Source organism: Crocodylus porosus, unplaced genomic scaffold, assembly GCF_001723895.1.
Source record: "Crocodylus porosus isolate Cpor-Errol unplaced genomic scaffold, CroPor_comp1, whole genome shotgun sequence".
Classification (NCBI taxonomy): domain Eukaryota; kingdom Metazoa; phylum Chordata; order Crocodylia; family Crocodylidae; genus Crocodylus; species Crocodylus porosus.
Genome location: NW_017728886.1, coordinates 143,466,008 through 143,490,411, shown reverse-complemented (window position 1 = coordinate 143,490,411; position 24,404 = coordinate 143,466,008). Strand labels below are relative to the sequence as shown.

The window sequence follows — 24,404 nt, the reverse complement described above, 5'->3', positions numbered from 1 at the left end:
GGGGCCTGTGCCTCCATGATCGGCAACTGGTACCTCCTGGGTCTGGGGGGACACCCAGGGTCATCCTGCAGCTGATTGCTGAGCTGGGAAGGTGCAGGGGATGCCCCTGCGCACTTCATGACAGACCCAGCACTTTTGGTCAACTTCTGGGTTCACCACTGAGCACGCAGGGCCCCTGCTTCATCCATCCCAGCATTGCATCATTCATGAGCTGTGCCTGGTACCCCAAGCTATGTAGAAAAAACTTTAAAGCTGTGTCTATGGTTTAATCACTGATTCTCTGAATCAGCATTGAATCTCCAGATTCAGATTCAGCCAAATCAAATCAGGGACAGTGATCTGATTCAATGAATCGAATCACTGACCCCAATTTGGGCTTCACCTGAATCCAAATCGAATATGGCTCATTTTGCACACCCCTTATATGGATAGATAGATAGATAGATAGAAAGAAATGCATATTGGTGTATATTATTATATCATTAGTATATTATTCAGGTATCAGTGGTACAGCAGAGAAGTCCATTCAGACAATCAAGCAAGCACTGAATTTTTCTTAAGGATGAAAATATATTCACAGATACCATGCTAATTTCTAAATTATCCAGTCAAAACTATGTTACTACAAAGCTATACCACTACAAAAGAATCTCCAGTGTTACTGCAAACACTAAGGATAATTTAGGTAGCAGAACAGATAGTGCCAGATACAGAAATCAAACCCTCCAAGTATAAGTGCCTTAGGTTAAATATTTAAATTCATGTTTATGTACTTAAATAAGTAACCTGAGCTTCAGAGCTTTTCAGTACCTCTGAAAAATGTGCCTATTTTAAAATAAATGTGAATATATATTACATTAAGATGCCCAAGTTTAAACTTTTTAGGCAGACCTTTAAAACCAAATCAGGTAGTTTTAGCTCACTCTTTTAAAATATATTACTTGAAGTGAATGAAGGCAAATGGATTCTTGCCATGAGTAGAACCAATATTGTATATACTGGACACACACAGTTAGAGGGTGCCAATTCGCTACACTACAGGATGAGTTGACCATATCCATGGCACATTGCTGGTAGAAAGAGTGGTTTGTTATTCACTGGTAAAGTGAAACCCCTGTCAGAAAGACAGTGGAGCTCAGCATTTTTTTGGAAATTTCTATTCTGTTTTGAGGGGAAAAAAGGGCATATTTTTCAATTGTTTTAGCTCAGTCATGGCAGCTTAGTACAATTGAAAAGCTATGTTAAGAGGTGATTAAGGACATCTGAAGCCATGCTAGCTAACCATAGTGTGGCCAATGATAAACTCTGAACATAACATAGCCAAGTAAGGCTAATGCATTTGCAGCCATGTAGAGAGGGCATTTTAACTGCCTTAAGCTGAAGTGATTGGGAAACACATACCTCCCCCCAGCCAGATATATTAACTTGAGGATTAATTTTCATCATGACACATTCAGAGACAAATACTTTCAGGTGACTTCCCAACAGAACTGAAACCCAAACACTATATGGCTTTTTTTTTTAGTGCTGCTGATTTTGGAGGTCTCTCTCTACCATTGCAGATGGCCTACTCTATAAGTGCATCTACACATGTGCATTTACTGCACAGTAACTGAAATTACTGCACAGTTCAGGTGCACATCTACACGTGCACACCCATACTGTTCAGTAAATATAGTGACTTGGGCTTAAATTTGATACCTGCATCATGCAGGTATCAAATTTACGCCAGATTAATTATTGCACAGTAACATAGTGTGTGTGGACTGACTTCAGTTTAACTTTAGTCCCAAATCAGTCCACACACAGCATTAATGTACCTTAATGCCTGCATGTGTAGACACCTGCCTATTCCTACTTACTGCATAGTAAATTTAAGCCAGCATAGATGCACATGTAGACACACCCTATTATGCAGAAAAAAGCATGAATGTTGTTCTGAATAGGTAGCCATTCAGAGACTTCTCTGCCCAAGACAAGCTCCATCTTTGTTACCTGGTCCTCCAACTCCAGAGAGACTCTTCTGCCTCCCTCACCATCTCCTCACCAATGCACATCTAGGCAGGCTTAACTCTGAACACTCTCCATAGGCAGGTTCTAGGCCTTCACACCTGGAACACTTTCTCAAAGTCAGGATCCAGCAGTTGCTTCTGGGTCCCCCTGACCTATAGTCACCCTTTCTCAGACAGGTAAATGTTGCCTTCCTTTGCCTCTTCTTCCATTCTTTGGGTTTACTTACCCCTCTTCCTCCTGTATTCCCCTTCTATTCTCACAGTTATCTGGGTTTACTTCACTTACAGAGCTGCCTGGATATGTGAGGTGGCACAAGATGCTCTCGGGTACTCAAAACCAGCTTGTGTTTAGCAACCCCTACTCCATAGCCAATCTGAGACCATAGGGATGCACAGAAGCTATAAGCTGCTTGCTTAGTCAACAGGACAGAGGCTACTGTTGGTCAAAAGTCTGTAATATAATATAGCAAAAACACTTTAGCTTGTATAAAAATTCAACAGCATACTGGTATGTTGTTTGTCTGCTACAGTCCAACTGCAAGTTCTTTTGGACAGGGACTGTTACTTACTAAGTGCTTGTAAAGAGCCAACAGGACCATGATACTGCCTGGAACTTTTATGTGCTACCTTAATACCCATAAATAATGAAAAATAAACAAGCGTTATCACAGAGGGGTATAGGGGATGTTACAAGTATTTTCCCTTTCTTTAGAATACGGACTGACCACAATATCCTGGATATCCCTGTGTGATAACTGCTGGTGACCTTTTAATGATGACAGCTATGTGAAGCAGTTTGAATAATTACCCATGGAAAAAAAAAGATCCTGTTATATTTTTTACTGACATCCCAGAGTGAGCTGCTCTTTTGTTGTCTCTTCATTCTAAACCATATTAACAATACAGTGAGTTGGAGAATCAGAACAAAAAAAAATAACATTTTGCTACTTTCGATGCAGGTATTTCAGGGCTCCACTTTGTGTGATTCTGAGCTGCCACTGAAGATAATGGCAGTCATTGAATGATTTGCAGTTGGGGGCTCTCTACTTCTCATGGGACCTGTCTACTGTATTGCAACCCCTCTCACAGAGATGGTAGAATGGTTATCTGAAGTGCCTGATGCATGGACTGAAAAATCAGCTGTTACCAGAACCCTTATTAAATTCTGCTATTCTGTCATTTGCAATAACAGCTCTCTAGTGACTGCAAAACACTGAATTTAATTCAATGGACACCAAACTGTGACCCCAGAAGCAAAAACAGAAGGAACATAAACTGCGGGAAAGGAGGCAGAATGACAGAGAAAAGCAGAAACCTTCAAGCTATAAATCAGTTTAAAATATAGGGTTATTTTTCCTGCTGATTACCATTTTCTGCCTTCACAGATTCACATGGCTGTATTCTATGGGATAAAAAATATTCTTTCCAAACAGAAATAAAATAAAGGCTTAAGTGTATCTGTAGGCTTTTGTACAGGGTGCTGGACCACTTATATTAATTTCATGAGATTCATCTGCATTATTACCATCCTAGATTAAGGTCAAGCCTAGGTGGAACCAAACCCCATTCATTCAGAAGACAGACAATAAATCAATATTCCTTTCCTGTACTTCCACATTTTCAGCATGATAGACAGAATAAAAAAGTGGTGAAAGAAAAGAAACACGCTTCACAATGACCACACAGACCTAAACATGATATAAAATGGAATTTAGAAGCTTTTTGATATTTAGCAATTTTTTTAGTCTGTCGGTGAAACTAATACAGTAATGATGGCTGCAATTGATATCTTTTCAGGTAAAACAGACTCTACAACCAAATTCCATGAAATTCAAATTTATCATTTTCTGGAGATGGAAGGAGATTCAATCAACCTTAAATTTTCTCTGTAATTTGCTCCTGACTTTACCTTATTAGCTAAATTTTGCACTCTGTTGAATCTGGGCAACTCCATTGACTTCAGTGCATTTAGGTGCGATGGTGAAAGATACCATTTAAATTAAACTAAATAGCAGTCAACATAACTTTTCTGAGAGTTGACTCATTCAAACAGGCTGTTAAGAACACCCAGCTGAACAGAACTCAACCAGCAGTTTTCTTTTAATATTTCTGATGGCTAGAAAATGGTACTTAGAGGTTTGTTTCTGGGAATTGGCTTGTAGGTAAAGTAGATGTTGTATTAGAACAATGGTCCAAGGTATTGGCAAGGGTTAACTGACTTCTAAAAGCCAGATTGTGACAAAGTTTCCTTCAGGGCCCACTATGTCTGAGACAAGCAAAGAGCAAGCAGACACACAGGCTGGGAAATTGAAGACATGTACCTCACTGTTCCATAACAGAGATAAGGGACTTTGCTGTGTTGGTCAGGTCATAGTGACCAGCTGCAGAGGTCTTGGGATTTCTGGTTTTGGTTGATGGACCGAATTAGGAGAAACCGGCAAAAGCACAAATTAGGATGTTTGCATGTGATTGGTTTGTAAAACAAAGGAATATGTGGACAGGACTGAACATGGAATGTATGTCAACCACAGGGAAACCAATCAATGATGCCTAGGAATGAAGAGTCATCAGATAGGGAGAAAGAATACAAAAGGAGGGATTTAAGAGCAGCAAAGGGTCCCCAAGAGAGGAACCTGAGGCTGCCATGGACAGAGGGCACATCACTTGCCCATCACACTCACCCCACTGGGTGGGTAGGAGGGTGGGGGAGGATGTTTGGCCTCCAACCTCCAGGCTGCTGACGTCTGACATTTAGGAGAGCATCTCAGAGTGAAGCTTGCATACTGGCCAGACGTACCTTGACTGTGAATCCTGGGACTGGTAGATATAGAATTGTTTGCATTCTTATCTGCTATCTCTGGGTATCAATAAAATTTGCCTATCATCAAATGGAGAGGTGGTGGTTGGTCTGAGGGTTTGGGTTCACCTAGAACAAGGTATCTGGGTCATAAATCTAGTGTCAAAGCATTCTTGGAAAAAAGCAAATGAATTGGGGTAGAAGGAGGTTGGTTAGGACTCTTCCATGATAAAAATAACAGTTACAAAGAATATTAGAAATTCTGAGTCTAAAATCTACCATTCTTAACCATACTATTCTTTTTTGATGTTTTCACCTGAAGTCAATATTTCCCCAATCATATTTGATATGTCACCTTTTCCTCTTTAATTAAGATGTTGGCAGGTACACTTTGCTTGAATCTATGCCAAAGGATTTGTTATGCTCTTTTATGATGTCTCAAGGAAAGAAGAAAACTATTTAATAAATTTCTCTTGAAGGCGACTTTTTTGATTCTCCTTCATAACCCTGTTGGATGCCCCTATGATAGCCAATGTGGTGAAAAACATGAGCATCACTCATGCATGCCCCTTGCAAACAATCAATACAAATCATCAAGAGCTAGATTCTGACACCTTTGCTTATACCAAATACTGGCTTTGTCTACCAGAGATTCCATTGAAGCCAATGAGGCAATAGCTGAAAGTCAGCAGAACCACTCATAGAGTACAGGGCTACTTAACATGAGCAATGGGATCAAAATCTTGTCATTAGTGATGGGACATATTTGCTAGAAAAATCAGAGAAATAGAAAAGGCCTTAGCTTAAAGTATCTATTCAGCAGGGACCAAATTGTGTCAAATTTCCTCCTATTAAACAGTACCATTTTTCATGGACTGTTTCATGGATTATAGTGGGACAACTCTAGGAATAAGACAGTGGTCCTCGTGACTCTGTATTAGAAACTGGTCTCAAGGGGAGAAAGGAGTTGGCTGAACAATATCCATTAAAGCTGTTATTCAGCTGAGTTCTATACGTGTTCTTACTTTTGAGTAATTTATCTAAACCCTATTTTCCCTGACATTTGAACAGCTTTGTCATTCAGAGAGGATAAAGTGTGCTGACCCAAACTATCAGCATGTCTCAGGCACAGCATACAATATGCAGGAGGGCATGAAGTCCCCATTTATAATTTTCCATACACTTCTTACCACTTATTGATAAGAAGGGCTCATACTTTTCCCCCAATTTACCTCTCTCCCATTGTTCAGCTAACAGTTATATCAAAACGGCAAACGGATTTTTATTTATTTTAAGTGTTTGTTACAAGAACTTTCCATCCCTCCCCTCTTTCACTTCTTTTCCCATAGGATGCTTGTTTATGGCTTCACTTATTTTTGCAAACTAGTGGAAGACGCATTTGGTCCATTCAGGCAGGAATGGGTGAAGAGAAATGAAGATTGTGCACGAAGTAGGGCCATTGTTTCACTGCTCAGTATTTTTGTATGCGTGTAAAAATCCATGCTTTCACCTGGGGCCTTGAATGCATTTTGCTTTAATTAAGTCAAACAAAGACATATCTGATTCAATAGGCTTGTATTTTAGATGGTAAGGTAAGGAGGTAAAACATTATCCCATTCTGTGCATGAAAATAAAGATTCAGCCTGCACTGCATAATTAAGAACTGAAAGGGGAAAAATGCAATTCAATTAAGCCTGACAGCTTAAAACACAGAACAATAGCTTTATTTGGCATTTAACGATGATACTTTTTTCATTTCTTTATACATGATTCAACCAGTTTTGCCTTGGTTTAATTGTATTCCTTACATTGTAAACTGAGGCATGCATTTTGTGCCAATGACATCAGTTAAAATAAGTTAATTTAAGATGATCATAAATTGATCCTGAGTAATGAAAGCAATCTTTTTCCAGCCCAAAATACCAGCCTGTTTAACTGTGGTGTTCTTGACTGAAAAAGGTGATGAATGAGATCAGAGATGCCTTCTCTTGAGTGACTGGAAAGAAAGCCAAGTGTTTTTAAAGAAATTATATTGTGTGATCTCAGCCTAGCAATGATCAGTTTCAGTTTTAACATTTTTTGGATTACACACTACATGCTAGATTAGTCTGCTTCAGTAAAATGAACCTTACTCTTGGCAATGGATGAACAATATGTGTCAGCTACATTTCCTTTTTAAGGGCTCTTAGCTAACAATGATATAAAACAGAAAAAATATATTGTTTTATACAGATCAAGGATAAAAGGAAAGGGGTGAGAAAAAAACCCAGAAGAAAATAGCTTGGAAATGACTGTCACAGGACTGATGCTTTCTGCTGGTATTTATTTTATGGACTACAGCCTTTTTTCTTCCCCCAGTTCCATGTCTGGGACATCGGAATCAGAGTATTAGCCAGAGTCTGTTTGTGTAGGAAGATTTTAACAAAATGGTGCATGGGCAGAGGCAGTAGCAAAAAAAAAAAAATGTATGTGGGAGTGTTTTGACAAATTGAGAAAAAATTTAGGGTCCCTGCTTAGGACCAGTTCCACTAAAAACTGGCTGTGTGTAGACGAAATGAGGGGCATGTGTCCACAACACTTTAAAGTGGGCTAAATGTTTTTGCACTGCTTTAATGGTGTCAGTGTTTGCACACTTCGGTGGTATATTGTGCATTAATTCCAGCCACTGTAAGAAATTCAGCAGTGTAATGTGCCTCAAATGACTTGGAACGCAGCAAACTAAAACTTTGAGGAGTTTTAGTTTGCTGCCCCTACAGCTGTGGAGTGAAGCAACAGGCTCTGTGCAGCTCAGGGGCTCTGCAGGAAGCCCTCCAAGCAGCCTGGCAGCAGGCCAGGAAAGTAGGCTCTGCCCAATAAAAATGGCGAGCCTGATATCCCCCCACTGGAGCCTGCCTTCTTGCCTGAGCTGTGCGGGGGCCAGGTGCTTCTCTCTGTGGCTGTGGTACCCACCAGGACCGCCCGAGCCGGGTGCCTGTGGGCGGGTTCTGCCTAGAAGGGCTTCCACTCCCATGGAGTGAAGCACCAGCCCTCCCTCACAGCCCAGGGACTGCTCTACCCACTGGCAGCTCGCCCTTCCCATCCCCGCCAGAGAGGCAGTTAAGTCAGTGGGGTATGTGCATGACATGGGGGTTTAATCAGCCCTAAATTGAAGTGGTGTTTTTTAAAACCCACTGCTTCAATTTAGGGCCCCTGTTTCATCTGCACACGCCTTCTCTTTCTTCACAATTATTTTTTAAACAGTTTTCTCTTTACATTAACAGCAGATTCAGACCATTGTTTTGTCTGTGATGGGCATGTTGGTGCTATCATTTTATGTTGGCTCCAACATCTATATACTTGGTGTACCACTCAAAAGCAAGACCAGGGAATGGCTGGTACCTCCCAGATCCCCACCTTCATCTATCCTAGTTGGACACGGCCCCACATGCTACCTGTGCTCTTCAGCTGCGTCTGAATCTACATGGTCAGAATGCATTTGATGTTCTCCCCCACACCATGCACGGACTACTAGCTGACACTAAAGTCAAATTTTCTTGTGTAGCAGGCTTGCCTTTTGGAGCTTGGGTTGAGTCTCAGTCTTGAAATCTTGCTGTTTTGATGGGTGGAGCCCATCCACCAATCAGGAGGCAACAAGAGAAGTTAAGTCATGCCCCTTTCCTGAGCTGTTCCAGTGTTGAAGACTGCAACACTCAGGTCTGGAAGACTTCAGGGGCGGAGCCCTGGAGAATATAAAAGGAGCTGTGTGCCCAGCATGAGGGGAGCACATCTGGGACAGAGAAGAGAGAAGAACGGGGTTTAGAAGAGCTGAGGAGAGCTGCTCAGCAGGGTGAAGCAGTAGCCCAGAAGCGCCCCTGAAGACTTCCATCAGTGGGGAATGGCGGACGGCTCCAACAGGTAGGCTCCTGGTGTGCAGAACAGCACATGGTGTCCAGACCCTGGGAGTTGCGTGAGGCAACCTCTGGTGTGAGGCCAGAGACACAGTGCACAGGCTGGTGCCTGGAGTAGGACCTTTGGAGCGCTTGGGTGGCTCAGGTCCTCAACCCCTGGAACAAGGCTGGGAGCTCGGTGCAGGAGGCACTGCATGGGGGATCCAGGAGCGGACCGAGCCTGGTGCTGCACAAGGCAGCCCAGGCCTCTGACCCATAACAAAAGGTTGAGTCCAGGGAGCCAGATGGTGATCGGGCTACTGAACCAGCAGACAGGGCTGAGCCACAGGCCCCAGAAGCCCTGTATAGAGGAACCCTGTTCCAGGGGACAGCGACCCCCTTCCCCCCCGCCCCCCCCGAAGCCCACTGCAGGCAAGAGAGCAGCTTGGCACAGGGCAATGAGGGCCACCCTTCAGGCCTGGGAGCTGTGAGTTGCAGAGAAAAGAGGATTCCCACAGGGGAGGGGAGTCCCCCCTGGTTAGTTAAGGGCTCCTGAAAGTAGAGGTCCCACTGACAGGGCCCCCCTAAAGTTACCAGCTTCCTTGTAGGGCTTGCGAAAAGCCCAAGGGTATTGGGGTTTCCCCTTGGGATTAAGTTTATCTTTGGGGTTTATCTGTTTTAGATCAGATACTTACCTGTATCTGGCGCACTGGTGTAAGGTTTTATAGCATTTATCCAGAGGATATTGTTTATGTTATTTGTTTAGCTATCTTATAAATAAATTATATATTATATATTATATATATAATTCCTCTGACTGTTCCCTGACTGTCCTGGCCTGGGTCTATAGTGACAGAGGAAAACTGAGCAGTCTGCAGTTCCCCCACAGCACACTGGCCAGCTAACAATTCCCTTCAATTGGAGAAGGGAAGTATATATCCAAGTTACCTGGGCTACACTTGTACAGAATTACTCTGGATTGTTACTATCATATCCAAATCTTCTGTTCTAGGGAGTTATCTCATGTGACTATCTGTAATTGGTGGTGATTGGGAAGTCTGATATGCTGATTAGCTAAAATGGGAAGCTCAGGCCTACTCAGCAGTGACTTCACCAGCTGACAGCATAAAGAGGTCAGATCAGTATTAGTCTCCCTTAATTAAAGCTATGAAATAAAGCTATGAAGCTTAAATGCTTGTGGATGGATGTGTTGATAGACTGCCTCCTTCTTCTGGGTTCTGTGAAGAATATCTAGGCTTCCTTAATTCATTATTGAAAACACTGAACTAGACAGAATTCTATGGATTATATCAAGCACTTCCTTCTCCTACTCCCCACCCCACCAAAAAAAAAGGAGAAAGAAAAGGCACCCAAAGCATCCTCAGCTGCTGACCCACAGAGGTCATGCTAGGACGTTTTGTTCAGCAACCTAATCATGACTTTTAAAATGTGGTTTCTGAAAAGTACCTCTAGAAGGAACAAAAATCACATTGCAAGGGTGCATGTTGATTGTTTCAGACTAATTTCTGCATAAAGTTTCAACTGTGTTCAGCACCCAAGTAAAATATAGATTTGGTTTCTGACTGCCAGCTTTGCAAACTCTGCTCAGGCTCTGGATAGCAATCTGTTTTATACTAAGTGAGGCCAAATTATATTGTTGATGAAACCTGCACAACTCCAGTGTCTTCACTTGGATTACATAAGGCGTAACTGATTAGCTATGAATAAACAATACTGTTGATGTTCCACAAGCTGGAATGAAACCTTGGCATGCTCTTTATGTATTGACTCTGCAGGGTGTACAGGAAAGGAAAGCATCAGAGTTTTATTTTGTCTCACTTGGCAAAAGTGTCTCTGAATACACGTAAGGATCTGTTTGATTATAACTTTGCAGAGGTGAATCACGTATGAATGGGATTTTTTTTGTGGGGCTGCTGAATATCTCATTAAGCATTTTTTTTCTCCCTCTTTAGAATGAAAACTTTGATAGAAAATCATCACCTTTTTAGGATTATCATCAGCGGCCTCCCTTTGCTACACTGAGGGACCTATTCCTCAAGTGTCCTAACAGAAGCTCTTTCGCAGCTGATTGGATGCCATAACAAAGGGAAGAATTTCAGAGAGGCTATAGATTGATACTTATTACTTAGCTCTTCTCTTGACCAATGGGTCTGTTTCTCAGAATAGCTAAGGAGAGTGATTTGTGAACATCTAATTTCAAACTTCATTTTCACCCTCCAGCATGTGGATCACATACAGCCTGAAGATGAAAATATGAGATGGTGACCTGATCCCATAGAAAAATAACAGACCTTTTGACCCAATTGTCTCAAAAGTCCCAGCAGCCAGGGGTAGGAAGTTCCAGTGATCAGAGCACAGATGCAAGATTCAGGCAACTTGGATTTCCTAATTTGTGACTTTGAATGAATCACTTAGCCTTTCTGGCCTTAGTTTCCCCACCGGTGATAACACCCCACGGGGCTGTTGTCAGGATAACTATATTAAAAAATGTGAGGGGGATAGATATTATGGTGATGGGGTCATAGACTGTTGTTCTATATTTGTAGTTGTACCAAACAGAATAGATGGGAATTTGCCAAGTGAAAAGAACAAGACTGTTTGCGCCATAAGAGGAAAAAAATTCATGCATATTAGTTCCTCACCATTTAGTTGCTCTCACTGTCCAACTGCAATGCTGTTTGGTCTCTGTTCCTAATTAATGATTGGAAGGGGGCAATCTTTCCACTGCTGCTAAGGGCTTGCACAGTTCAAAAGGTCACAGGTATTTTCTGCTGAACAGAGACCTAATGTTTAAAGAATTTTAAATATAGCATTTTCTGGTTGTGGTGTAAACCCTGTATTGCTTTAAATGCAGAAGAGTGTGAAGTTTTTGTTCTCCTTTCGATTTTTCTTTCTTATAAACAAAGTAAATTGCAAAAAAAATTGAGAGCCTCTTTATGTCTGAAGCAAAGGCTAGATTTAACTTGCATATAAAATATTACTTCCCTGTGCTCACAAGAGGACCTATTCAATAAAATCAAGTTGCAAGAGCTGATTATGATCAGAGTTGCAATATGTTAATAGCCTTCATTTGTGTTTGGGCATATTAACGCTGAACTATTTTCACATGAAATAAAGCAATGTTATGTTTGCAGTAATAGTATGTGTGTGTCAATGAGTGAACTAAACAACTGAGTTTTTTAAAAGTCAGAGTTCAATCCCACTCCATTGAAATTCCATGTATAAGATGGAAAGGAAGAAGAACACTTTTGCCTATTTTTACAAAAACTCCTCCAGTACCAGAGCCAATACTGGCATCATCAGGACACGCTACAAGTGGGCTCAAATTTAGGACCTGGGATTGAGTTTCCCTGAACATTAGCCTAGATTATAACTAAGCAGTCAGACAGGTACTCCAGAGGCTTGAGGGACCCAATCGTGTGCAGCCTGGGAATTCCCACACAAGATCAGGCCCCTCAAGGCCTTGAAGTACCTGCCTGACTTTTCCCTCTTACAGAGATGTGACCCCAGGATCCCTGAGTCATGTTTCCATAGGCAGAAAAAGTGGTGGGAAGGGCAGGCAGCAGAAGGAAGGTAGGGGGGAGGGGGCAAAGAGCAGGGGGGCAATCTACTTGACCCCTCCACCAGTGGCCTCTCACACTGCCAGCCCTCCTGAGGCCTCTCCATTGCATCCCCATTGCCTGCCCTCCCGCCACCTTTCCTTTGCCTGCCCCCCCTACCATTGGCCCTCCCTGCACTACTTTCCCCACTGCAGTGGTGGTAGGGTAATAAATTTAAGACATCCCTCCAATAATTCAATTTATGGAAAATTATAACAAGTTTGGATTTGGGTAATTATGTTATTTCAGGTAAAAGTTTAACTATCGCCCAAGTTTAAGTGTAGACTATGCGTATCTGCCTAACTTGCTCAGCAAATCTCAGCCATAAATCTCATCTCACCAGTGACCTTCAGAGTGATTTCTTCTTCTGATTTCTGTGAAAATTGTAAAAGTACAATCTTTTATACATGTATACTTTGAAAACCTATAAACATCTAATTTCACCCACAAAAAGAGTGTTTCTTTTCACATCTAAACAAAGATATAGGAGGAAGGCAATGTTGTTGTAAAGCTGCCTATTATTAAGACTTCAACACATACTACTTAGGCCAGGTACAGACATTACACTTCTATTGGTATAAGTGATTGTAAACTGGTCTATATCCATAACAGAACAGAAGTCTGGCACTTAAAACTGGTCTATATCCAAGAAGAACAGAAGTTCAGGACACGCAGACCGGTAAAAAATGGTGTCACCCAGTCTAAGATTTGCCACTCCCCCACCCGCTCAACCAAAGTTTGAATGTGTGTTCTGTTTGCCACCAATCTAAACTAAGCCACCTACAAAAGACCACATAACTTAGATCAATTCCACCTTGCCTGTACCTAACCATACTCATCCAGGACTGAATTGCTATCTCCATAATTGCAGTGGATCTCCCATGTTTTCACATAAGTTAATAAGCTTTTCATCTGTTTAGGCATATAAGCATTACCAAGCCAGATCAGAACAATGGTCCATCTAGTGGAGTATCTTGGCTTTGCCCAGATCAGCTGCAACAGAAGACTGAATTAGAAATTCTATGAGGGACAGTTATATAACAACTTGAACATGAGGAAACTAAAGCACCAACTTTTTTTTTTTGCCAATGGGTGCTTGCAGGTGATTTTTCCTAATATCTAACCTAACCTTCCCTTGCTGCAACTTGAGACCATTGCTCCTTGTTCTGTCATCTGCCACTGCTGAGAACAGTCAATCTCCATCCTCTTTGGAACCACCTCCCAAGTAGTTGAAGGCTATTAAATCCCCCCCTCAGTCTTTTCTTCTCCAGACTAAATAAGCCCAGTTTCCTCAGCCTCTCCTTAGGTCCTAAAATCATGTGCACACTCTTGTTACTACGAAGGTTAACATCATACTGGGCTGACTTAGTACAACCACTGCCAGAAGAACGAGAGGTAGTAATTCTTCCCCTCTGTTTGGCACAGGTGAAGCCACATCTGGAGAACTGTGTCCAGTTTTGGGTCCCCCACTACAGAAAGGCTGTAGAAAAATTGGAGAGAGTCCAGCAGAGGGCAATGAAAATGGTTAGGGGGCTGGGGTACATGATTTTAGGACCCAAGGAGAGGCTGAGAAAACTCAGCCTATTTAGTCTGGAGAAGAAAAGACAGATGGGGGATTTATTGGCAACCTTCAGCTACCTGAAGGTGGTTCCAAAGAGGATTGACCTAGACTGTTCTCAGTGGTGGCAGATGACAGAACAAGAAGCAATGGTCTCAAGTTGCAGCAAGGGAAGGTTAGGTTAGATATTTAGAAAAACTCTCTCACTAGGCGGGTAGCAAAACACTGGAGAGGGTTACCCGGAGAGGTTGTGGAATCTCCATATTTGGAGGTTTTTAAGACCCAGCTAGACAAAGCCTTGCCTGGGATGACATAGCTGGGGATGGTTCTGCTTTGAGCAGGGGGTTGGACTAGATGACCTCCTGAAGTCCCTTCCAACACAATTTTTCTATGATTCTAAACAGCTTGAATATTTTCAATCTCACTTCATATGAAAGCCTTTTCATGCCTGTAATTATTTTCATAGCCTGTTCCTGAATCCTGTCTGATGAAAAAAACAGCGTATGCAAACCTCTTCTTTCTGACTGCATTCATAAAAGTAAATGTAAATGTTTGCAGACTTTTAATTTTATTTCCCTTAGGGAATTTTAGTTGCAAAAGGGAGAGTTCTCACAGCTATTGAAATGTATTGCTGCCATAGACAGATGACAGTTGTAACTGAAGATACCCTTCAGCTCCCGAAAGCCACTCTAATTAAAACACACCCCACACACTGGAGCACATGTATAGACCCCCCAATATGTTCAGCATGTATGATTTCATGTGCCGGGGTGTCATGATCATTCCTGGCCTCAGTGACAACTCCACATGGGTGCTCAGACAGCTGTGGGCTGGACTGACAGCTGCTGTGTGGCTCCAGTACAAGGGCCAGGGATGGGGACAAGCCAGAGATGGGGCCTGGACCACTTTGCCCCACACCCCTTTTCCCTCTCCAAGCAAAATCAAACCATTTTAGGAAAGTTTCTGCATACCACCTATGCATAAAGTCAATGGTGGTAACATTTTTCACTTGCTTAGCCTATTCAAAGGTCAGAAACAATTTTGATAGCTACTTGCTTTTGGGTTTCTGATATGGCCTGAACGGGGGAGGGAAAAGACTTGCCCATGGTTTGAAACTCATCACCTCTTCCCACATACTATCCACTACAAATGGTTGCTAATGCAAGAGAATGGGAACATATATCCCATAAAGAGATGTAAGAGTAGGAGCAGAGTTGACCTTAGGAAAAATGGTGCCCTGGGCAAACATATATTTTGGCACCTCCCCGCTCCTGCCCCAGGGCCCCTCCCCACATGCATCTCCCCAAGTCAGTGGTGCTGCTGCAGGGAAAGGCAGGAAAGGAGCTTGGAGGGGGAAAAGGGGTGCAGGGCAAAGGTGTCCTGGCAGGTGGCCCCATCTCTGGCTTGTCCCCATCCCTGGCCCTTGCACTGCAGTCACACAGTAGCTATCAGTCCAGCCCACTGCTGTCTGAGCACTCATGTGGAGTTGAAACTGAGGCCAGGAATGATCGTGACACCCTGGCTCATGGCCAGGCGCGGTGGACTGGGGGAAGGGGCAGGGGGAGCACAGCTGCCCAGGCAGGTAGCCTCATCCCCAGCTTGGTTCCCAGTGCTGTGGCCATCTTCCTGCCCTCATTGTGGGGGGCAGGGAATATGCTCTTGCAGCCACCTGGACTGCCTGGCCCAGCTTCTCCTGAGCAGTGGCTGGAAGTGGAGGAGTGGGGATCATCCATGGCAGGATGGGGTGGGGGTAGAGCACTGCTGTGTGTGTATGTGTGTGCTCATGTGTGGTGTCCCTCTAACCATGGTGCCCTGGGTCATCCACCCATAAGGCTGGCTCTGAGTGGAAGTGTGGATTTGTATACCCAGGAAGTCAAGAAGGTCTCTACAGACCTTACATGCAGAACATGTTTCATTGCTCTCTCTAAGTTAAAGTGGCCCGATATGTTCCCCAAAGCAAAGCTGTGTCTACAAGGGGCATGGGAGCACTATTTTATGGTATAACAAATCATGACATTTTTAAAAGAATTTCAAAAAACTTTGACAGGGTTACCAATTGTGAAAAATAAGCAGCTGTACAGACATTTTTTTTCTGCTTTCAGCTCCTTTGGGCAGGGATTACATCACACAGATATACACACTAGTGTAGTGAAGGACAGAATTCCAATCTTATCTACGTATGCCCTTGCATTTTAAGTTAATGTCATATCCTGTGCGCTGTATGAATATCTGGTATAATTTTAATCCTTATTTTTGAAGTGCTACTTAAAGAAAATGTATTATTGGAGTGAACAGGCATTGAAATAGCAATCCCCCTATATCTTGCTCTTCACAAATCAGTATTTCAGCTCTGGACAATTTTTAACACCTGCATTTTCCCCCTACCTTTAATAGCTCTTCTGGAGCAACTTATTTTTCTGTGAGAGATACAAACCTTATTTTTCAGCTGATTTGAGTTTGGATCTTATGTATCAGTTAATGTGAGTACCATTTCAGAAGAGGCCATGTAATAAAAATCTCCAAGTCTTTTGAGTTTTCAGGTATATGTTTTATTTACCTGAAGTACATATCAATAAACTACAGTTTTAGAATGGATTGTATATGACCAATCATTCAAAATCATTATAGGTCTGATACAGTGAAGTACATGTTTAATTTAACAAGTAAGAAATCAATGTTTGAAGCATATACTGAAGCGCTTTACTGTGACCTATGTGAATATTCAGGAGCATATCTTGCAACTTAACCAGGCCTAAAAACTTTATGTCTTCTTGTAGCAGAATATGCTATGGTTGCCTTCTCTACAGGCTTACTGTTCTGTTGAGCCCTATTATTTGTCAAAGGTAACAAAAGTTTAATGCAGCCTATTATATAAAATTGTTCATAAAAGTCAGCAGAAGTTAAAGGTAGTAAAACTGAAGCAACTAGAACATAAATACCTTCTGATACCACACAAAGACTGTATTGAAAACATGACCAGTAAACAAGAGAAGCATAATAGTAAAAGTCAATGGACCACAATTAGTGATCTGGAAATTACACCTAACTGGTGAACAAAATGATGAGAGGATGGGCTATTTCATCATCACCCTTTTAAGGGTCCTTTATTTGGCAAGCCAACTGGCAGGAAAAGTGAAATTTCATGCTGAGGCCAGGAAGAGAGACAAAACCATTATGGCCTCCACCTCCCATCCCCTGGGGTGTTGGACTCCACTAGGCTACTGCTGCATGTCAACTATGCCCTGAAATGTGACCTGACCAGAACAAGCTAGAGACAGACATCCACACAACGTTAAGGCCTGTAATGGCTTGGGCTAAGCTTTGACTGATGCCTATAACGTGAGATTTTAGTCGCTTCCTGCTCTCACCCCTCCACTGTGTGTCTTTTCCTTTCCTACCTCATCTCTTCCCAACCTTTCCTTAGGCTTTCTGCTGAATAGAAGTCTGGCATATTGATAGCCAAACTGCATCGTGTGCAATAAACCAAAGCTGCATTTTTTGCAATATTGTTGTGAAGCTGTGAACAAAAAGTTGCAGCAAACAATATCTAAATCAGCCCCAGGCTGATACAAGTTTGTCATAGGTTGGAGAGGTTGAAAAAATTAAGTGCTTCTACATGATTTTCCTGTGACAGCTGCATGTAACAGCCCTCAAAACAGAATATGCATTTTTCTACCTTTGTTATCCTTTTTCTTTCTTGTGGGCTTGTCTTGGAATTAGGATCAGACAACAAACAGCAGCTCCAACTCTCTTAGGTAAGGCCAGAGCTATACAAAAAAATTTTGCTTATACAGCAACGGGGGCTAAGGACTGTGAAAAGATCACATCCCTGAGCCAGCATGGGTATGGATACAGCTCTGTTAACTGGGGAGTAGTACTATCTTCTCAACACATGGAAAGTGTTACAGTCACTTTGTCTGAAAAAAACTTTCTGGCAGAATGTGGCATGTTAGTGCTATAGGGGATCTGCTGACATAGGTATACCAGCATAGCTATCATGCTAGAGCCTCTGAAATAGACAAGACGTAACTTTTTCACTTTCCCCCCAAAACAATAGTTATTGCCACCTTTAACATAATAAAAAAAACCTGTCAAATGGATTTTTCCCTATAAGAATTCTCTCTAGCTAAAGGGCAAGGAAATGAGGTTTATTGTTAAAATGAAAGCTTTACTTAACACTTTACACTTCAAATGGTTCAACTTTTCCCCTGTTCTCTTTCTTTATCTCTAATAAAAGAGTAAAGATATTTAAATGCATTTGTTTGCCATGGGTTTAAGCAGGCTGAGGTCTCTGTGCTCCAAATCCTGAATTTTGCTTAAATGTTCAGTGGTGTAGTGGTGTAGAGATGCAGGATCACATTAAAACCTTTGACTCTTTGGGCCTATTTGGTCCATCAAAATGGACTGAAAATTAACATTATACTACACACACACACACACACACACACACACACACACACACTTTTTCATGGCAGGACCTCAGCTCAGCACAGAGGAAATCTGATGTAATCAGGAGAGTGGTTTGTGTGGTCTCAGAGCAATTTGGTGTTTCTCTAACTTCTCTCAGGACTTTATTGCAACTTTGAGACCAGTTCCTGCACAGACGTAGGAAACTTTGCTTGATTCCATTTCCTCTGTTTTCTCCCCCTGGGTAACTGGTTCTGCCATGCTTCTCTCTTATAGAAGGCATTTAAGGTCTAGAACCAAAACCAGGTGGATTCCAAGCACGGGGCTCCCTCTGAGCTTCCTCTGTTTTATCTTCCCCTAAGCCATATGTACTTTGATCATTAGGGCTGATCTTATGGCTACTTTAAAGTCCATACCAGCTGGATACTTTCCTCTACTGTAAACTCCTTACTCCAATCCCTGATGACAATCCAACCTGACCCTAGAAGCTCCACAGAATTATAGAGAAGGAGGGTTGGAAGGGTCCTCCACAGATCATTTAGTCCATGATCCTGCCTGAGGATCATCCTTATCCAATCCATAATTTAAACTCTTCGTAAAACTACCGTCAATCCTCACGCAACACAAGGCATAACACCTTAACCTGCCACAGATACAGCAGCAGAACCACAACGATTTGCTTCCTCACTTGCACCTTTCTGCAGTGTATTGTGCATTTACCTTGCATCAGAGACCTCAAGCACAAGAAATGTACGAACAGCAAGGGCTTGCCTTCAGAAATAAGACGTATGCTGAGGACAGAGTTAGTACAGGCCTCGAGGAGGTTAATTTACATGGCTCAGCTAGTGCAGGTTGACCCTAAAATATCAGGATAGATGTACCCTTAGAAATGGAGCTTCCTGCTGCAGGGAGTATATTTCCCTTCAGTCCAGTCCTGCTCATTCACTCTTTCCATAGAGCCTCTGCTTGTCCCCTTCCTCATGTGGTTCTTTATGGTCTTCCTCCACTGCTGCAGAGATGACTGCCCTTCGTTCTTTAACAGAAAGACAGGAAGATCCACATTTAATGATATCTTTGGTTGCCTGGGGACCCTTCTATCATGCTCATATCCATAAAATTTAGATAATCCACATCCAGTTTGTACAGACTATCTACCCTTCATCCTGCTCCTGCGACTCTTGCACACATGCAGAAGTATTCTTTTTGTGAGTACTCCTATTACCTCTCATAATAAAGCATTAATCAACAGTGGCACAATCAATCCATAAATTAGGAGTAGCCCTAATTAGCATTTGTTTTATGATCACAGGATCATAGGAAAGTAGGGCTGAAAGGTCATCTTATCCAGCCCCAGGTCAAGGCAGGATTGTGCCTGACTAAACCATCCTAGTCTCTCAAGATTACTCTTGAAAATTTTCAAGGATAGAGATTCCACTGTTTCCCTAAGCAGTCTGTTTCAATGCTTTCCCATCCTCATAGTCAGAAAGTTCTTCTTAATCTCTATCCAAACTTCCTCTCCTTCAGCTTACAGTCATTGCTTCTAGTTCTGTCCCCTATGGCCACAGAGAAAAGCCCATCTCCATCTTCTCTATAATTGCCATTCAGGTATTTGAAGACTGTTATCAGCTTCCCCCTCAAAGCATACCACTGTTTTAGGATACCTCACCACGAAAGGAATAGGTACAAGGCTGTAAACGTGGTATGTAAATTTAAACATTCAATATATAGAACCCAGATAAAGCAGACTATGTTTTCGATAAATGTATGCAATTATTTTGCATAATGTGGAATTTTCTTAGAGTATAACTTTAAAACAAGAAGAAAAATGTGTCTGATGCATTAGGTCTGGTTTTATGCAAATATATGAAAATTGGGCAATTTTTCAACCTATTGTTTATTTTTAAAGAGGTTGTTGGCAGGTATATCTAGCCTAACAATTTATAATGTGAAGTCATTACAGTGATAATAGAGTTATGTGTGTTAAATGGTTCTAAAATAAAAGCAGCAAATATGTGCATGCTGTCCAATATTCAGACATTAACAACCCAGTCATTTTTGCTGAAAAATAAAAAAAAGAAAAACAGTTCATCCGCCTCATTAACTAATAACATGCAACATCTAATTGTACAGAACAAAGTATTTTTAAGTTCCCGAACTAATGAAAAATAACCTGGAACTTTTTAATTTCTGAAACAATTTTCTGTTTTAAAGGGAGTTTGGAGCTTGTGAAAAGTACTAGAGCTGGAAACTAAGGATCACATAAAAAGTATGACATGAACAACAAGGGGACTAAGTTCTCTACTCTGCCCTGCAAATAAATTTTGGCCTCAAGTTGCAGAGGTCTACATGACCGTTTGGTCCTCTTCCTATTTCCGAGCTGTCTAACTGGGAGCCCATGGAGCACATGAATATGCAGTCCATGGACTTGCTCCTGGCTACTGCTCCTTCCATTACTCATGCTGGGGGACTCTAGCCTCCCCTTTCTCTTCCAGCTTCTGCTTGCTGCCCTGCTTCTAGCAGAACTGGGGAGGGGGGTGGGCAGGAGGAGAAAGGGAGGGGTTTGTGCTGTTGTGCTCTGCACACAGCCAGGGAGAGAGGAGCTGGGTTCACATGGCGAGGGTCGATTAATGAGGTTTGATCCAAACTGAAATTATTTTTTAATGTTTTGTCTTTTCTCATGATTTTTTTTCAAAGACTTTCATTTGGCCCACACAAAATATCTCAATTACATTTCAGACTTCTTTAACTAAAGGCAAAGTAATGGAAATGTCAGGCAGGGACATGGGACCTTTGGGTGGCTCTAGGTGCTATCTATAACTGTGGGTCTGGGTTCCATTTACAAGTCCAATTCTCTTAAATTGCTTTAATTTCTATACCCAAGTTATGAGCCGCAGAAATGTGATTTTATTTTAAAAATGCTGACATACCATGTCTAAAACCATCCACAAAGAAAGTTATCATTTCTCAGTACAAGCCTCTAAGATACATACACTGTTTAAAATAAATTGACTGAACATTTAAACCTGTTTAATTTTGGAATCAATTCCACGTTTGAAATAATCTACAAGTTGAAACAGCTGAAGCATAAAATGTGTTTGAAACCGAACAAGTTTAAATATTGAATCAATTTTGACATAAATGTGTTTGCATATTAAGGCATTAAAAATGAATCTATTTTAAATATTAAGCTGATGAAGAAAGAGCTGTGCTAGGAAAAAGATTAACGATGACCACCAAAATTACAACACATGCCAATGCTAGAAAATCCCAGAGTTTATTTAATCTTAGTGAGCCAGCCACCACTAAAAGAAAATAAAAGCCCTGTAAGCATCATTATGTATAAAGGAGAATAAAGTGCTTGATAGCACAGCATGGTGATGGGTATATTATCTTTTGTTCAGGTATGGTTTATCACTCTGATCGTCATCTACTTCCAAAGACTAGCTTATAGGAGCCTCTTTTCCTAGGAGCCCCAGGGCTTCTCCTGACTTTTACCTTTCTCTTTTTTTTGTGGAAATGTAGAAGTCAATTGTTTCTTCCAGCACATATATGTCCTCTATCCCACCCCAAAATCCATCACTTTCAGAAAAAGAGTTAACCATGTCTAATGGCTAAATGCCTTCCAAGTACACTCCTATTCAGAAAATTAAATGGATAACTGAAGGGGCAAAAGCAGGACACCACGAGCCAGATTTTATTCCACCTGTTAAGTGCTGAAGTGGACTTAGGTACTTAAGTATGATCCTAATCCATCCTGTTTGGGTCTCTGAAAAAATGTTAAGGTATCTACTATTTTTATATGTCATCATTTTAGCTTTGAAATCAAGTTAAAAAAATAGCGAGCAGGAATCCATTTTTGCATTAACTGTTTTTGAGCCTAGTTGGCGGAACTGGATCTGAGCTACGGGGTTTTTCTAGGTGCTTACAGGGGAGTTGCTTATCCTCCGCAGAAGATACTGCAATTTGACAGTGGAGCAAGTCTACCAGCTGTCCTTTACTAAAAAAGAGTAAGGCTCTCGGGTGCAGCAAGACAGCCGGATACCCCCTGATGTCATGTGTGGATACAAGTGGTGGGAACAGAGGAAGGAGTAGAAAACCAGGTGTCTTCCACAAAACAGACATAAGAGAGGAGGATAAATCTTGGTACGATGCTGCTTCTTGCTAACGACATCACCCTGAGCCCTTTGGGCAGTTCCAGACTTTCCAGTGATAGGAACCTCATTCCTCTGCTTTTAATGGAGATCAGGAAAAGTGGGGGGTAATCTTTTCCCATTTCCCTTGAAGGAGAGAATAACAGGATGTGTGAAGTCTTCAGATGCCTTTTTTGGCTGAGGCTGGGAAGAAAGATGCTACAGAGGGTCTTTATTGCCTCTCCCGAACTGGACTAGGGAAGAGGGATGCTGATGATTTTTCCCTATTTCTTTCCCAGGAAGGCACAGGAAGTTGCTTTGACACTGCTTTCTTGTCAAAAAAGAATAAAGGAAAGAAGAGACCTCCTCTTCTATCTCAATGATACTCAATCACGACGCCATGAAATTCTTTCAAGGTGCCATGCAGTGCCACACAATATTAGCACTATTCAATGTGAAAACCTGATTCACAAGATAAATCCTGAGATTTCAAATAAGAATCTGTAGTATTAAAGACACTATTGTGGTCTTTCTGAGTTCTTAGCAACAAAAAAATTGCTCTTATATTTTTCTGTAGTAAAAAATGAGTGAAAACTAAGAGCTGACACTGTCTGAGGGGTGCCTTGAGTCCAACAAGGGGTGTCTTGAGGCTAAAGTTGAGAACCACTGCTCTACTCCAAAAAAATTATGTGATGAGGAAAGAAGGGTGGCACATTTCCTCTCCTCAGAAAGATCCATTAATTGGTCTCCAGGAACTTGAACATGACGGAAGAAAATCACAGTTAAGTGCCTAAGTCCCAATAGGGGGCACCAAATTGACCCTAAGTGATAGGTACTTCCCATGGCAGTAGATGATCTCCTGAAATATCAGATCTCAATTGTGACCCTGGCAATATGCTGGCCAACTTCCAAAATTCATAAACAAGTTTCCATCCTGGGTTGGTACTGATTTGATAATCAGAGGGAGAGTTTTATTACCTAGTCATTTAAAACCTGTGAAAATGCCCTTGTGTTCCACTACACTATTTAATGTTACTGGCCATGGCTGCCGTGGAGAGAGAGAGGGTTAGGACTGGAAGAGTAGGGGGCTGCAATTAAGAACTATGGTAAGCTACAAAATAGAACATGGGAAAATATGACTGATACTGTAACATAGAAGTCATTAGCCAATAGTATTATATTGCAATTGTTGTGAGCAGAGAAATTTGCACCCAACGTTACAGAAAGAAAAATCTGCAGGAATCTGGATCTAGATGCCACCTAAGTCAATCTTCAGAGTTCTCATTTCTATCTGATCTTCAGCAGTAACCCAGCTCCAACTTTAAATTCTTCTACTAAAATGGTAGGAACCTTGAGAGAGCCTACAGAAACTGGGTGTGGAGTTCTGGCCCTGCATATGCATCCCTGAGAATACCTATAATTTTTGGTTCAGGTCCATCTTTGCCCAAACTTTTCTCTAACTATCAACAACTGTCTCTCTTTGTTTCTCTGGCTAGAGTATTATTAAAAGAGAATGTCAACTAGTTTCAGCTCTCTAAAGCCAAATCTTTTTGTTGTTAAACTTTCAAAAAGGATGACAAGTTTTAGCTTTGTCCTCTCACAGTACGAATCTCAAAATGGCATTTTAACTTGAAATGTTATTTTAAGAATGGAAGTTTATGCATGGCAAGATATATATATTCTCTCACTATGTGAATCTGAAGACAAGCAAGCTGAGGTTATTATTTAATGTTGCTTACTGTAATACAAGATTCATTAAAAAATGTTGCCTTCAGAAGAAATCAAATACCACTGGGTCAGTGATGCTTCTGAAGCCTGATGTTAGCAGAAGCAGAATAAAGCATCACAAAAAAAGCACCTTGTCATGCATCCACAGATGCATCTCGAGCAGGTCCAAGGAGGTGATCCTTCCCCTCTATGCGGCATTGGTCAGGCCACAGCTGGAGTATTGCATCCAGTTCTGGGTGCCACACTTCAAGAGGGATGTGGACAACATGGAGAGGGTCCAGAGGAG

General features: G+C 41.7%; 1 protein-coding gene across 2 annotated transcripts in view; it reads right to left on the bottom strand.

The window, feature by feature from the left end:
- Positions 1-24,404, bottom strand: part of CDH20 (cadherin 20) — a 183,735-nt gene that overhangs the window by 118,743 nt on the left and 40,588 nt on the right. The window contains exon 1 of one of the 2 annotated variants that reach the window (XM_019542109.1): positions 2,299-2,461. The exons of the other annotated variant lie outside the window; for it this stretch is intronic. The gene's annotated coding sequence lies outside the window, so the exon portion shown is untranslated. Of the gene's footprint in view, positions 1-2,298; positions 2,462-24,404 lie in introns of those variants that run through there. 2 annotated transcript variants of the gene reach the window in all.